Below are 15615 nucleotides of genomic sequence, written 5' to 3'. Positions count from 1 at the left end.
TTTTTCAATTAAGACAACTGTGCTCGAGGTGGGTTCCATATTTTATTTATTTATTGTACTTCTCCCCTCTTGAGCAGGTTGTCTTCTAGTTATTTTGTTTCCAAAATTTCTAAAGTTTATTTTTGTTCTAAATTTTGTATAGAAATAGAAGAGTGAGAATATAGTAGGCAAGGAAAAAAAAGTAAGACTAAATGTTAAAGAGTCAGTTTTTGTGTTGTATTTATTGTAATTCCCTTTATGGGCTTTTTCCATTCTCTTCCACAGACCTGCTCACTTCGCATGGTGCCTTGTGATATAGCCCTGTGGTTCATTGATAGTACTTGCTCCATAAGGGGCCCTGTCCCTCCCCCTACTTCCCCTAATTTGTTGCTCTGAGTCTAAACATACAGACGTGACCTCAGAGTTGGTCGGCGTGGGATAATATCCAAATTGAGGTTCGACCATAAGATTAGAGGCGAGCATCGTATTCAATGTATACAATATGGTGTGAGCAGAAATATAGAATAGCGGAGAACTCGTCCTGGGAGAACTCATCCCAAGTGTCTGGAGAAGTCGCCCCAAGGATCATATATAGTAATTCTGAGATGTCACCACATGGTTGTTAAAGCTTTATTTATTGTTGTTTTTCTTCAACTTATTAACTTATTAAATCTATAAAATTTGCAGTTTTTCAACTTTTCCATTTGATCAACTCCGCTTCTGTACTTAACGAAAAATAAGTGTTATCTGTCCCTTTTGCTCTGCTCTTCAAATCATTAGATGCATTTTATTTGGAAAAATAGAGAGGGTGTAAGCATGATGTGATGTCAGCAGTTTTATATATGAAAGGGTTCCAACCTAATAACCTAAGTCATGAAAGATTAGATTGTATTGTGAAAGGAATTACACGATCAGCTCTCTCTATTTTACATTCTCCTATGTTTAAAGCCTCATGCTGAGTATAAGATTACGGGCTTTGTTCAGCGCAGAATCAATTATATGTGTAGGATAATTTCTATTTTGTAAATATGTTTAATTTAGGCACTGAATTTTGTAATTGACATTCATCTGAAATAATGTGTCATTATCTTTTGGTCTGTACAGTTTTTACATGACATGAAGAATATTCCGCATAATGGTGGATATTAGTTTCCTTCATATGAATATTTGTAGAGATAGTGATACCAATATTTTGTATTAGATTTACATCTAAAAATGAAACATGCTTACTAGATGCAGTATAAGTAAATTTAATCGTCAGGTGAAAATGATTTAGGCGATCAATAAATTTTTTCAGCACTTCAGTAGAATGCTTCCAGATCATAAATATGTCATCTAAAAACCTGAACCAAACAGATGGATTTAACTTTTTGTTTTTAAGAAAATCCATGTCTAATTTACCCACAAAAGGGAAGAGTATGAAGGAGCCACATTAATACCCATTGACGAACCCATTATTTGTATGTAATTCGTATTATAAAATTGAAAATAACTATTTTCCAAGATAAGTTTTATTATTTTACAATTATCTTCACAAGATAGTGTGCTATTATTAGGATTGTGATCAAGAAAATATCTACATGCTTCAATACCATCTGAATGTGGAATATTGGTATATAGTGAACCGCTCCAGTGGCCTAGTGGTTAGAGCATCCGCCTTGGATGCGGGAGGTCATGGGTTCGATCCCAGGCCGAGTCATACCAGAAACTTAAAAAATGGTACCAACAGCTGCCTCGCTTGGCGTTCAGCATTAAGAGGTTAGTGTTAGGACTGGTCGGCCTGATGTGACTGGGTGGGACATCATGCTACATGTCTGCGGCATGATGCCCCAGTGCTAGACATCACTATAAACTGCCACATTGCAGGCATCGTAACAATGTGACTGAAAAATTGTTAAAGCTACATTAAAAATCAAAATCACATCACATCACACGTATATAGTGATGTTAATCCAATGATATCACAATTGAAATTATCAGATAGCTGTGGAATAGACTTCAAGTTTTTAATGAAAGTAGTTGTATCTTTAATGTATGAAGGAAGTGATTTCATTAAATGTTGTAAAACACTATCAATAAATTTGGATAGGTTTTCAGTATATGAATTGCAACCTGATATAACGGGTCATCCTGGAGAATTTAGAGGGAAATTAGAGTTTTGGGTAATATGTAGAATTGAGGTATACTTATGTTAAGAGGGAAAGTATCAAATTTCTTATATACGGAATTATTATTTTTAGCGATCTCATGCATGTTGAAATTTTTTGTTTAATTTCTATTGACGGGTCTTCGATAATATGTTTGTTGTATTTTTCATCATTTCATTGACATTGAACATCTTTAACATTATCACCTTGATTCATAATAATAATAGTATTTGACTTATCATCCTTTTAAATCACTATACTGTCGTTATTCATTAGATTATATAAAAAATAAATTTTGTCCTTAGAAATATTACTATGATATTGCTTTTTATGATTACCAGTTAATATCTCTTTTGTGATGACGTATATATAAAAATCTAAATATGAATCACGTAAAAGATGATTTAAATCTGTCATTGAAAGATTATCTGGGTGACAAGTTTTGGGGTGACTTCTTCAACCAATTATTTTGTGAGTGTATATTTCACCCTATAATGCAAATGCTGCACAAACCTTTTCTAAGCAGATAACTACCAATTATTGATGGATATCAGTATTGTTATATCATAACCAAACTTATTCCTGGAATTTCAATGAACAACCAACCCAACCAAGCTAGGTACAGTTAGGTAAATTGTATCAGAATTAATTACAATATACACTGTTAATATTATTTTTCTTCTCTGTTATATAAACAATAATTATCTTGTCACCTAAAATGACAAAATAACGACCTTTCAAAATCTACAATATACTTTGTTCCAAATTTGTAGTAGGAATTAACAGAATATACATTCCAGATAATTAATAGATATAGAATATGTATTCCAGGTAATTAATAGATATAGAATATGCATTCCAGGTAATTAATAGATATAGAATATGCATTCCAGGTAATTAATAGATATAGAATATGCATTCCAGGTAATTAATAGATATAGAATATGCATTCCAGGTAATTAATAGATATAGAATATGCATTCCAGGTAATTAATAGATATAGAATATGCATTCCAGGTAATTAATAGATATAAAATACGCATTCCAGGTAATGAATATAGAATATGCATTCTAGGTACATGTAATTAATAGATATAGAATATACATTCCAGGTAATTAATAGATATAGAATATGTATTCAAGGTAATTAATAGATATAAAATATGCATTTCAGGTAATTAAATTAGAAGATGTGTTCTAGGTAATAAATAGATATAGAATATGCATTCCAGATAATTAATAAATATATAATATGAATTGAAGGATTGAAGGTAATTAATTTAGAATATGTATTCTGGTAACGAATAGTTATAGAATATGCATTATAGTAATTAATAGATATGGAATATGCATTCTTGGTAATTAATAGATATAGAATATGTATTCTTGGCAATTAATAGATATGGAATACATGTATGTATTCTTGGTAATTAATAGATATAGAATATGTATTCTTGGTAATTAACAGATATAGAATATGCTTTCTTGGTAATTAATAGATATAGAATATGCATATTGATTAATTCATACAAATATGCCACAAGTTTCTAATCTGGGAAGATATGACACATACTGCCGGTAGTTAGTATTTCCTTTCAGCAATAATAATGAAGAGTAACTATTGTTCATATGTGCAGTTTACCAAAAGCAGATTTTGAATTTTAATTCTCCACCTATTATGATTCTCTTCCTCTTGTAACTAAAAATCAGCAATAATACCTTTCTCTATCATTCATTTTCTGTTCTCATGCATTAAATTTGATCCAACTTGGAAACAGTAGCACTTATTTGTTGTGACTATCTTTGTGAACAAATATAGTTGTATTGCCTGTGAATACTCTAAATTTATGGCATGGTGTTTGCATGTGAATACTCTAAATTTATGGCATGGTGTTTGCATGTGAATAATCTAAATGTATGGCATGGTATTTGCATGTTTACTGTGTTTATGACTACATTTTTGAATGTTTTAACTTAGAAATTGCTACCTTATAGAAGTTTTCTGTATATACATTGTAAAACAGGCAGCAATATGGAGAAGGTCAGTAGAGTAAATGAAGGACACCTTGCTGCAGATAGAGCATCTCTAAGCTGTCCTTGAGCAATATTGAACCAGTGGAGTGCCACCTATAGGGTTACCATCCTCCAGAGGGATTGCTACACCCAGACTGGTGTGTATGCTCCAGGTGCTAACACAGGCAGAACGGATTTGTTGCAGTTGCATGTACGAAGTGGTTATTTCTAGCATTGCTGATCCTCTGATCAGTTACCTCCACCTCCTCTGCCTTTGGAAGCATTGTATCATGAATACAAATGTATTAAAGGATCAGAATTTTGGGCACACCTTAATTTCTCTAATTTCTGTTTTTAAGAGTGGTCATACATCCCACTGCTTTATTTCAATGTAAATATTTCATCACATCATCAGTCTTTTAGGATTCAAAGGTTTTCCCAATGGTACTCTCAAAATGCCACTGCCACCACAATTTGAATTCTGCCACTTTCTTGCAAAAATACTTGCTCCGGTTTATACATTATTTTTCACTAGATTTGCAATAACTTATGGAAAAATATGGCAGTTTTTAAGCTATCGATAAGCCACAGAATTATTTACCTCATAGTGAAATAGTGTTTTGCTGTTGCTGCCCTCCAACGACCTTTTCCTTTGTCGATTGTACACTGATTTAGCTTAGCATTTTGGCTAGTTTCTGGATGCAGAGTTTTACAACTTGATGTAAGGATGCATTTTACTATTTTCATAACAGTTTACAATACTTAAGCTGTCAAGACATATAATTTATGCGTGTCAAACAGTCCATGTAGCATTCCACATCACCAGTTAAAAGAGTTATATCCCCTGATTAAACCATTCACTTGACTTTGGTTTCCATTGCTTAATTTGACTATGTTGTACTTGATTTCAACCAAATGTGGCATGCAGATTATATGTATGAGACCTAGACAAGTTTAAACTTAAGTGTTCCACATTTTCATTTAAAAGAGTTACAGCCCTAGGTTGCCTGTCCTAAGTTTGCTTCCCACAGAATAACTTTGATGCATTTCAGCCAGTTATTATGTACCTTTATGTTGATGAAACTTGAAGTTCAAGCATTCCACATCATCACTGATATGAGTCATGAGCTTTGAATGCTATCTTCAAGAAATATTTGGTTTTGCAACAAAGTTCTTATATTCAAGGGCAGGATGGGCAAATTATAGTGAGTGTGACCCTCTGCATTCATCACTAGGCAGAGTGACTACCTATGGTAACTTATTTTCCACAAACGAAACTGTCCTATATTTTCCTATAATGTTAGGGTGAATGTATAGTTTCTTACAATTTCCTGTATTTTTCAAACATTCCTCCTGTATTTTAAAGATTTGGGTGAGCAAGAAATACAAAACTGAAAAGAAAAGACTTAGAGAAATATGTGTGTTGTGTGATTTGGGTTTTTCATGTAGCTTTAAAAAAAATTCAGTCATATCACTACGATGTCTGCATTGTGGCAGTTTATAGTGATGTCTAGCACTGGGGCATCATGTCGCAGACATGTAACATGATGTCCTACCCAGTCACATTATCCTGACACTAGGCCAACCAGTTTTAAAACTATCCTCTTAATGCTGAGCGCCTGGCAAGGTAGCAGTTAGTACCATTTTTATAAGTCTTTTGTATGACTCAGTCGGGGCTCGAACCCATGATCTTCTGCATCTGAGGCGGACAATCTAACCACTAGTCCACTGAAGTGGTCTAAAAGAAAAATATATTTTGTCTGTTTTAAAAAATAAATAATTTTATTATCTTTTTATTTGTGTGTACTTCGTGAATTTTATTTTGTTTCTTTTCTGTCCAGCCTAATCACTAGCACAGCTTATGTTGTTGGTGGATATTTCATCAGATAAAAAATTTCTTGTGTGCTAAAAATAAATACCCATGAGATCATCTAACAAGCTGTATGTATTCATGCAAATATTTTAGAACTATAAAACAGTTATGAAAATTTGCACTTAACCCTTTACCTCATGCAAGCGTCTTTTGATGCTTCTACTCCATTTGCATGGAAGCGCCTTTTGACGCCTCTATTCGCGTGGAAGCGCTATTTGACGCCTGCTGTAAACATCAGCCATTTTGAGCTGGTTTTCATAGCACCACCTTCGGGGACCCCCCCCCATTAGGTACTACATTCTTTTCTGCGAATGATAATTATGTCAGATCACGTGGTCAATGTTTATGCACTGGTCGATATCTGCTATTTAAAGTAACTGGGTCGTAATCTCCACTCCACGATGTTTTCACGATTAGAATCACAACTGTGAAAGATTCAGTAACTTAGGTAAAGGCTCTGATATTGATGTAGGCAGCAATTAGTTTTTATAAATTATCAAATTAGATGACTTAGTGGTGTAGACGCAGATGAAAAACATATAAAATTCGAGTATGGGAAATGGCAGCTACGGTTGGTCATGCAGCCTCACTGGCATGACGGTGAACGAGTTCTCTCAAGATTTTAAAGTACATAAAAAATTCTTCCGTGAAAAATAATTACACAGCTATAACAATCGGACTTTACTCTTCAATTTTTCTACATATAATAGATGTGTACCAAAAATGTAAAATGGTTAAAATTGCTGTTAAACGTAACATACCCTACAATGCTTAACAGTTCACAGGCATGCCTATGGGTATGTGGTCGGCTAGGTAGCAGGTGTTCTGTTTATAGCGTGCTGCACTTTGTCACTATGCTCTATATGGTAAAGGGTTAACCACCACTTGGATATGTACATCTGTTTGAGTATTGTGTAGGTTATATCCCTTCAGAAATGTTTCTTGCATCCATTGTTTCAAACAATGAGACATTTCTGAAATTTGAAAAAAATTGCACTCTCTTTGAGAAAGAAGAATTGTAGAGGGCAAAATCAGAAGTTAGGATACAACTGTTGAGCATGGATGATCCAAACACTATATGCTTTTGGTCAGTAGACTGTGGGTGGGAAGATGGCATATTTTAACAGTATCATAGTATTTATCTTTCATTTTAAAGCTTAATTATCAGTTCTCTTTCAACTGACATTTTTAATTATAATTAACTGTAACTAAATAAATATGGACATGGGTTGATCAGGGTTGATCAGATGCTTATTAATCCTAAGACCAGCAAAACTATGCATTGTTTAGTGTTTGCAACATTTCAAAAACGCTAATGTAACAGGTTGGGGCTGGGTTGATTGAATCTTGTGAAGGCACTTAACACAAGTACATGTATGTTTATTTATACTGCAAATTAATGATTGAATTTGTGATGCCCAAGCTCACACCTTCATAGTTCACATCTTGTAAACAGAAAACAATTGAAAACGCTACTCTACTCATGTACACAAAGATACACAATGAGATAGATGATAATGGTGTGGTTTTTCAGTGGATACAAAGTATGTTATTTTCATCAAGTAATTATAGATAATGCTGCTTGTAAATGAAAATGATCAATACATGTACATGCATTTTATCAACTAATATGATTGATACATGGATTTATCAACATATGTGATCAATGTATGGAATTGACAACAATTATGATGGTGCATTAGATTGACACTGACTTTTAGTTTCAGAACCTAACACACACACACACACAGTCACACACACACACAAACACACACACACACACAGACACACACACACACACACACACACACATATATATATATTATCAACATATATAGTGATCTTATCTCATGGTATACAAGCAATGATCACAAGATATTTTCCAATTTACAGCTCCAGACAAACAGTAAAGGAAAACCTTTGTGTGGCTTGCTCCTCCCAGACATCTAATGGAACCTTCAAGAACCTCCCTATGCAGCAGACCTTTTAGTCTAGAAATTTTGGCCCCTTACGCAGAGCTAACCAGTATAATCCCTCAAACTAACATCACCACTGGCCATAGAATACAGGTTATATATCCCTCCCCCACTTCCGAGTTAAATGATACTTAATAACACCTAAAAATACAATGACAAGGCTGGGTAATACATTAGACACATATAAATGCAAATACAATTATATACATTATGCATGCATGCACATAACTAGTTTCATTAGATATAAAATTCTTTAATAAGAATGACTTGGCTTATTGTTACAATAAGCAAATTTGTACAGGAATCTATCTCTGAAAAAAATTATTGCACTGGATTATTAAAGGAAAACCTTATTCATCATATCAAATGTAGAACATATATATGTAATGAAATACAGCTTGTCTGTTTAGCCATAAAATATTTAACCTGAAGGTGACTACATTTTATCCAATAACATGGCATTGTGAGACAGAGATCTGACTTTCTAGAAAATTTAGAATAAATTCCAAAACATTCAACATATAAAAAGTTCTATCACACTGAATGGAGAGCAAGAAAGAATGTAGTTTGTTTTCTTCTTCAGAGTGAAATGCATGCCAGTTGCCAATTTCTTATCATTACAGTGACTTCCGTCATGCATAGAAACTAACAGAAGGGTTGATTTGGGATGTGAATACTGTTTTACTTGACTCTTTATTCAGGTAGGCATAGCTTAGTCCTTTTGTACTGATGTTTTCCTTGTATCAGTAAAGTTCAGTAGTTTGAAACTGGCGAAGACGTTAAGAAATCCATGATTCTTAAATGACCAAATCAAGTACAAATGTTAGCAAGTACATGAATACTATTAGGTGATGTCACAGTGATCGGCCATTACATGTTCTTTCAAGTTGGTTGTCTATGTCTGTTCTGTAAAATGATATAGATCAGCATTAATAACCTACATGTTGATGGCTTGATATAAACAACTGTATACAATCGATGGAATTCTGTAGTATCTTGTTTAGCATAGGCTATATACAGGTATTCTACTCTTTTGGTCATCTTACACAGTTTATATAATTTTTATTATTTTTGTTTCATTCCTAAACATTTTCTTAGAGAGTCAACAGTTAAAGTTCATTTGTAATTATAGAAAATCAAAGATCCAGGCATAAACTGTAAAAAAATATGTGGAAACATATTACAAAGTTACCACATTGTATAAATATGAAGATTTAAAATGTTTATATTTTTTATTTTGTTATATATTTATTTATTTATTTATTTATTATATATTATTTTGATCTATCTTCCTAATGAAATGTTAGAATATGGCCTGTATCTTCTCGACTTATTTCTATTTGACTGGAATCGAGGTTCAATACTGACTCTTCCTTCCATGATTTAAATAACTTCTCTTATTTTCTTCTTAAGGGTATTATTCTGATATTATCCCAAGTAGTATGCCCTGATTTTGTCTAGAAAATTTAAGATTTTGAAGTCACTCCAGGGAAAAAATTAGTATCATGTGATGTGAGCACACTTCTTACTGAAGAGTCAGAACAGCTCTGTCTTTTCCTTACAGGTAAGAATCGTCTGTGTTCGCAAATTTCTTTGAAGAATGGGCACTTTTTAATATTTGAAACTTTAATGGTAAAATTCTTGTTTTTCCAACATTTTTGTGAGTTCTTTATATTTTATATATTATAATATAAGGGAATGTCTAATTCTTTTTGTGGTATGTATTACTGTTAGACATGAATTCGCTAACAATTCCATGTTTAGATTTAATTTGAAAATAAAAGATTCTTTAGGTAATAATGAGTAATGTTTAGTAACCTATTCCAAATTAGTATTCTATTTTGAATTTAGTGAAATACATTTCATCAAAATGTTTTTTGCATTAATAGCAACTATTGAACTTTATTATACTCATTGGATATCATGAAGTAATCTAAAAGGCAACAATTATACAATGAAGCTGGTAAGTTCAATGGGAAAGTGTTATTTTACATGTATTTCTTGTATTTTAAATATAAAGGCTTTATAAATTTATCTGTAGAATTTAGCATTTTATACATCAATAAAATAGTTCGTTCCTCGAGTCAGAAGAGCTCTGTCTTTACCTTACAGCGATTTCTTACCTCATTCCCCAAGATGTAGCCGTATCATCATGATTATTGGTGACACCCTTGTTAGAGAGCCTGGAACTCCTTCTTCTTTCTCTCTCTCTCTCTAACCATGGGCAAAGACATTTCTTAACTTAAGAGTAATCCCTTCTCATAGCAAGAGATGAGAAGAAGGTTATGATACAAACCGTATCATAATATTAATATATATATATATATATCTATAATGTATTACTAAGTAGAGATAAACACTTTTATCAATATTTGTATTATGTATAATGCACACTTATTAGAGATAGAAAATAAATAAATAAATAAATATAAAAAATAATATAAAAAATAGAAGAAAAAATTAGAAAAAATAGAAAAAATTAATAAATAGAAAATAATTGACAAGAAATAAAAATAAAATAAAGTAAAAAATATATATAAAAAATATATCTTGATATAATCTTGACAAATGTTAGAAAGGTTATCAGAACTCAATTTATATAAAAAAATATGGTGTGCATAATGCTTACTATCAAGTATTTTACAAATAATTAATCATTTTATATAGAGAATTAATTTGTAAATTCACTTTCATTTTTAAAGAATTAGTAAGCTTATTTTTATGATATTAGATTATACTTTTACCAATTAAGATTTTCTGCAAAGTAAAATAATATGAAAATATTCTTATCTAATTGTAAACAGGGGACATAATTCAGAAAAAATTAAAAAAATGAATGTCATATAGTGTTTTTGAATTTAGACCTTTTGGATATATTAAGACGGTGAATCCAACAGGTTATCCTTTAGCAGACGTTCCATTTCAGAATCAGCTTTAACAATTGGTTGGAAGGAGAAATCTTGCAATCTATGGGAAATTTTGTTAAAATGTGCGGCAACATGAGATGAAAATGATTGATCGATATAATTTTTTATATCTAATCTATGTTGGTTCATACATTTAGATATTTGTTGACTGGTTTGTCCAACATATTGGATGCCACATTTTTTGCATGTTATCAAATAAATAACATTTGATGTTGCACAATTAGTATCACAATGCATATTAAAAGTTTCTTTCGTATTGTTACTATTGAAAGAAGTATTTTCATTAATAAATGAACAGTGTGAACATCTAGGTCTATATATAAATATATATATATATATATATATATATATATATATATATATATATATATATATATATATATATATATATATATATATATGCACACACACACACACACACACACACATATGTAACGAAGTTTGATTATTTTCTTTTAAAGAATATCAAAATAGTTTAGTTTGTTAAAACTTCTTCAGTTTTGTTTTCCTAAAACCTATTCTATTTCACAATCTATAAAAATTGTCAAAAACATTTTGTCCTACTTAAACTATATATATCTTATATAGTATCTACTTGTTGTTTGAAGAAAAAGAACTTGATACAACTATCGCAAAGTTGGGCCAAGCTGGGATGAATTGTTTTAATTTCAGCCCTAGTCGGGCCGAATTGTCTTGGCACAATTGTCTATAAGCCTGCTGAATATCAGTGTGATTTGCACTTGTTGTTATTATTAAATGCATTTAGTGCACTTCGTTACCTCATCTTTGATACCACTGTCTATTACTTTACAGAAAGTATACAGTTATTTATAATGTCTTTCAAATTAAACATTGTTACGAAATATGATTGTTGTTGTTAAATTCGCAAGTGTTACTCATGTCCCATCTGTATTTTTGTTGTACTTTAAGTCAGCGTAATAACATTAGTGAACTTTTTAATGTCATTGTTTAATAGCGTAATTTCCCCCAACACCTTCAAACAGCGCTTTAAATGGTAGATATATTTGATAATACTTATGCAGTTTTGTGCAATTCTTTGTAATGAATCAACAGTTCTTTAGCTTTTTAGAATAGGTCACCACTAAGCTTATTTCCTTCTTCGATAGTCTATTAAAATGTAATCTCTTTTTTCCAGCAATAAACAGAACCGTGAGTGTTTGATAAAATGCTCAGTTCCCAGTGACCCAAAATTCTAGATGATCTTTATTTAGATTTTAACTCTCGGATCATTGAGTTTGATTGTCATCCAAGTGTTTGAAAACAATTGGATTAGGGATAATTTTTATTATTTGTAAATGTCATCAAAATGTACATCTCCCTTTAGGTCCCATGTTACATCGTAGTCATTTATGAAGTGCTGCTCACGACAGATATTCGCTTTTAAAGTATTTCAATGCATGTATCATTGTCTTGATCTGCAATCAAACCTTTATTCACAGCAGTAGTGCTGTCTTTAACATACCTGATGTTTCCATGAAGAGGTAATAATAAATTTAGTTTTCGGTACTTTGAAAACCATTACCCCATTTTTTTAATTCTAAAGACTGAGTACACACAATGGGGTGCTTCCCGTCAGTTAATTAAAAGTTGATAAACTGATTAAATGCTTGTGCCAATAAAATTACATTCATTACTTATTTCTTGAATATTTTTGATTTTGACGTTTTGGTTCCATAATTTTACAAGCAACAAACTAGTTCAGGATATTTCATGTATAAAACTATAGTTCAAATGTGCATCAGTATACACTTGTGATATGAGCGATATTCTTTGTGTCTTTTGTAGTCCTAAACTATGAAACAAAAAGAAGCAAAACCAGAAGTTTTGTAAAAGTAAAACTTAACAAAAAATTTAATCCTTTAAGTTATAAAATGAAAAATTAAGATTAACTTAAAGTATTATGAATTATATCCACAATAATCCTTAAGAAGTTCTATCACAATTCCCAAAAATTCCGAATGACTTCCAGGTCGTGAAATGTGCTGATATGCCAATAGTCTCGATGTATCACAATAGCATTGCCCAAAATTACATTGAATGAATTTAAAAATAATCCCAGAATAATATTTTAGTCCCAATTCAATGGGCACTTTGTGATTCCAGTAAAGAATGAAACTGTTTCCTCTTAAATTATATATAAACACAACATTGAACACATCTTCACATCAGTATTAATACAAGAACATAGGAAATTATAATGAACTAATTAATCAACTCTAATCTTTTTATACACCCTTACGTCTCTACATCGCAATAATTTCTTACTCGATCCGTGTTGTAATACTTCCTATGTGTCTTATGTCACAATACCTCACGCAGCAACATAACCCACCTGAGTGACCATCCAGTGGGAAATCACCCCAAACTTGTAAACAGGTTTATTATTATGACTGATTTTAAACCTTCTCAAAACGGATTATTAGCTCATGTGCAGTCTACACACACCAAAAGTAAAAGGCGCAATATAGATATAAATAACACTTTTTTAAACAAAGAATCAAATGTCATGACATTCTAAGATTTACTGACAGAACTTGACTCTAAACATTTTCAAGATGTATTTATAACAGAACCGCTCATCCAATGACATTTATAATAATGCCGGACTACATTTTCACAGTAATGTTTTGTAACCATCCTGGGAGCATGTTTGTTTGGCTTCCAACATTGAAATGTTAGGTGATTTAGAAAAAAGCAAGAGAAATGATTTACTGATGAAACAAGACTCTCTAATGTTTATCATGATATGTTATGGGGAACACGGTTATTAAAATCAAGCAATGTCAGATGTTTAATTACTGTCTATGGACAAGGGAAATTTAACATGAGGAATATTGGGCCTGTTGACGGACAAGGGAAAGTGGAGTCTGTATAGCGTCTGACGTCACGGTAGGGGAGATTGGTAACAATGTTGCAACCATGTGAGGTGACGTAAGAGTAAAGGAGGGGACTTAGATTTATATAACACAGACAATAGACAACAGACAAACACTTATACAACATACTAAAAAAAAATTTGAAGCAAGAAAGCAATTCTTTTCGAGGCATACGAGTGGCCCTGTAAAGGGCCTTTGGGTTTATGTTAACATTATTCCGTTAACATAGAGGGCATCGCATAGGTCTTCTTCTCTTCCTCAAACTTTGTCTGACTTCTGGTCCATAAATCAGAACCCTCTTCAAGCAGCCTTGTCTATCCACATAAATTCTTCTTTTCTAAAAGCTTGTATCTGTCATCCTGATAATTGTCCATGATGATTTCACAGAAATGGGTTAGTACGTACGGAACAGCATTGACAATACGAGAGTAGAGAGGATTCTACATTGGTCCATATCTTGTGACGAGAACAGGTGAAGGGAATGAACTGAAAGGGTTATTTATAGGGGAAGGAAGAATCAAAATGGACTGAGTTGATTCACCAATCCAAACACGTGTTACAAAGTTCAGTCACAACACGGAGTCAGTCTACCAATCCGAAGAGAGCAGTCTGTGACGTCACATTCCCTATATATATATGCGCTAGCATCTGTGCACAGTCAATCCATGCGACAGTTTTCAATCATGACAGAACCTAAGAAGATGATGTATTGGGGTGCACCGGCTGTGGAGAAGACAAGTGATGGTATAGCAGTGACTACCCAAGTCAACACAGACATACTTCCAGAAGAGGTTGATTTTAATTGGGATTTTGTCGATTTTCTTTCTTCTTCGCAAGAATTTGTTCCAGTACCAGTACCTTCGCCACCTTCTCCATCTTTACCACACGTGGAGAGTTTTAAACAGAGACAGAAAGAAGAATTGGAATTTTTTTTTACAGAAGCAAAAGGAAACATAACAAGCTTTTCTCCTTCAAGAACAGTGGGAAGAAGAGGCAAGAAGGAAACGACAGGAAGAGGAAGCAGAGAAGAAACAAGGTCTAAGAGAGAAGGAGAATAATAAAAGTCAAACAGTCACTATACTCTTATACACTTTAGCAGAGTTAAGGAGTCTGAAACAAATGTATCAGACTTCTTTATTACGACTGAAGAGAAAAAGACCTTCCCGAGCTAAACAATCCAACCCTGTTACTATGCCTGCGATACCACCCTTAGTGATTTCTACCAAATCATCATCGATAGGAGGCAGTCCACAAATAGGCCTTGGTCGTGGCAAAGGTTTAAGGAAGTTAAGGCTGATTGCCTCCTGTTCCCGAGTTTGTTTTTTAAACAAACATAAACCCAAAGGCCGTTTTCAGGGCCACCCATTTCTCTCGAAAAGAGATAGTATTCCAGTTGCCAACATCAATTAAAACTATAAAAAAAACTTTTTACCCATAGTGAACGTGTGTGAATGTTTGAGTGAGTGCATGAGTGTAGGTTCTTATTCAAAAAAATCAAAACCAAGAGACACGTTTTATGCATCGTCTATTCTGGTACAAATTTTACAATCTTATTCACAGCACAACATAACACTTGAAAAAGTTCATAGGATTCTTATGTGTCTGTGTTCACTCTCTCTCTTTTTTAATTTTTTCACTTTTACAGCTTTTTCCTCCACTTCTCCACTTTCTTCTCGTCTTCTTTTCTTCTCATGTTTCTCTTTCTGCATGTGTCTGGGTTCTTCTTTTGGGGAGGGTACCTCTTCTTCTTCCTGTTCTAAACCCCTCTCTTCTTTTTGCTCCAGTTGTTTCTTAGGACAATCT

General features: G+C 32.7%; 1 long non-coding RNA gene across 1 annotated transcript; it reads left to right on the top strand.

The window, feature by feature from the left end:
- Window positions 1-7797: 7797 nt before the first annotated feature.
- Window positions 7798-12484, top strand: LOC149796735 (uncharacterized). Its single transcript, XR_016421453.1, has 3 exons — window positions 7798-8081; window positions 8612-8689; window positions 12072-12484. It is a non-coding gene; the product is annotated as an uncharacterized LOC149796735 (long non-coding RNA).
- The last annotated feature ends 3131 nt before the right edge of the window (window positions 12485-15615 follow it).

Source organism: Sinohyriopsis cumingii, chromosome 6 (assembly GCF_028554795.1).
Source record: "Sinohyriopsis cumingii isolate HCF-2022 chromosome 6, ASM2855479v2, whole genome shotgun sequence".
NCBI lineage: Eukaryota > Metazoa > Mollusca > Bivalvia > Unionida > Unionidae > Sinohyriopsis > Sinohyriopsis cumingii.
This window is presented reverse-complemented; position numbering and strand designations above follow the sequence as displayed.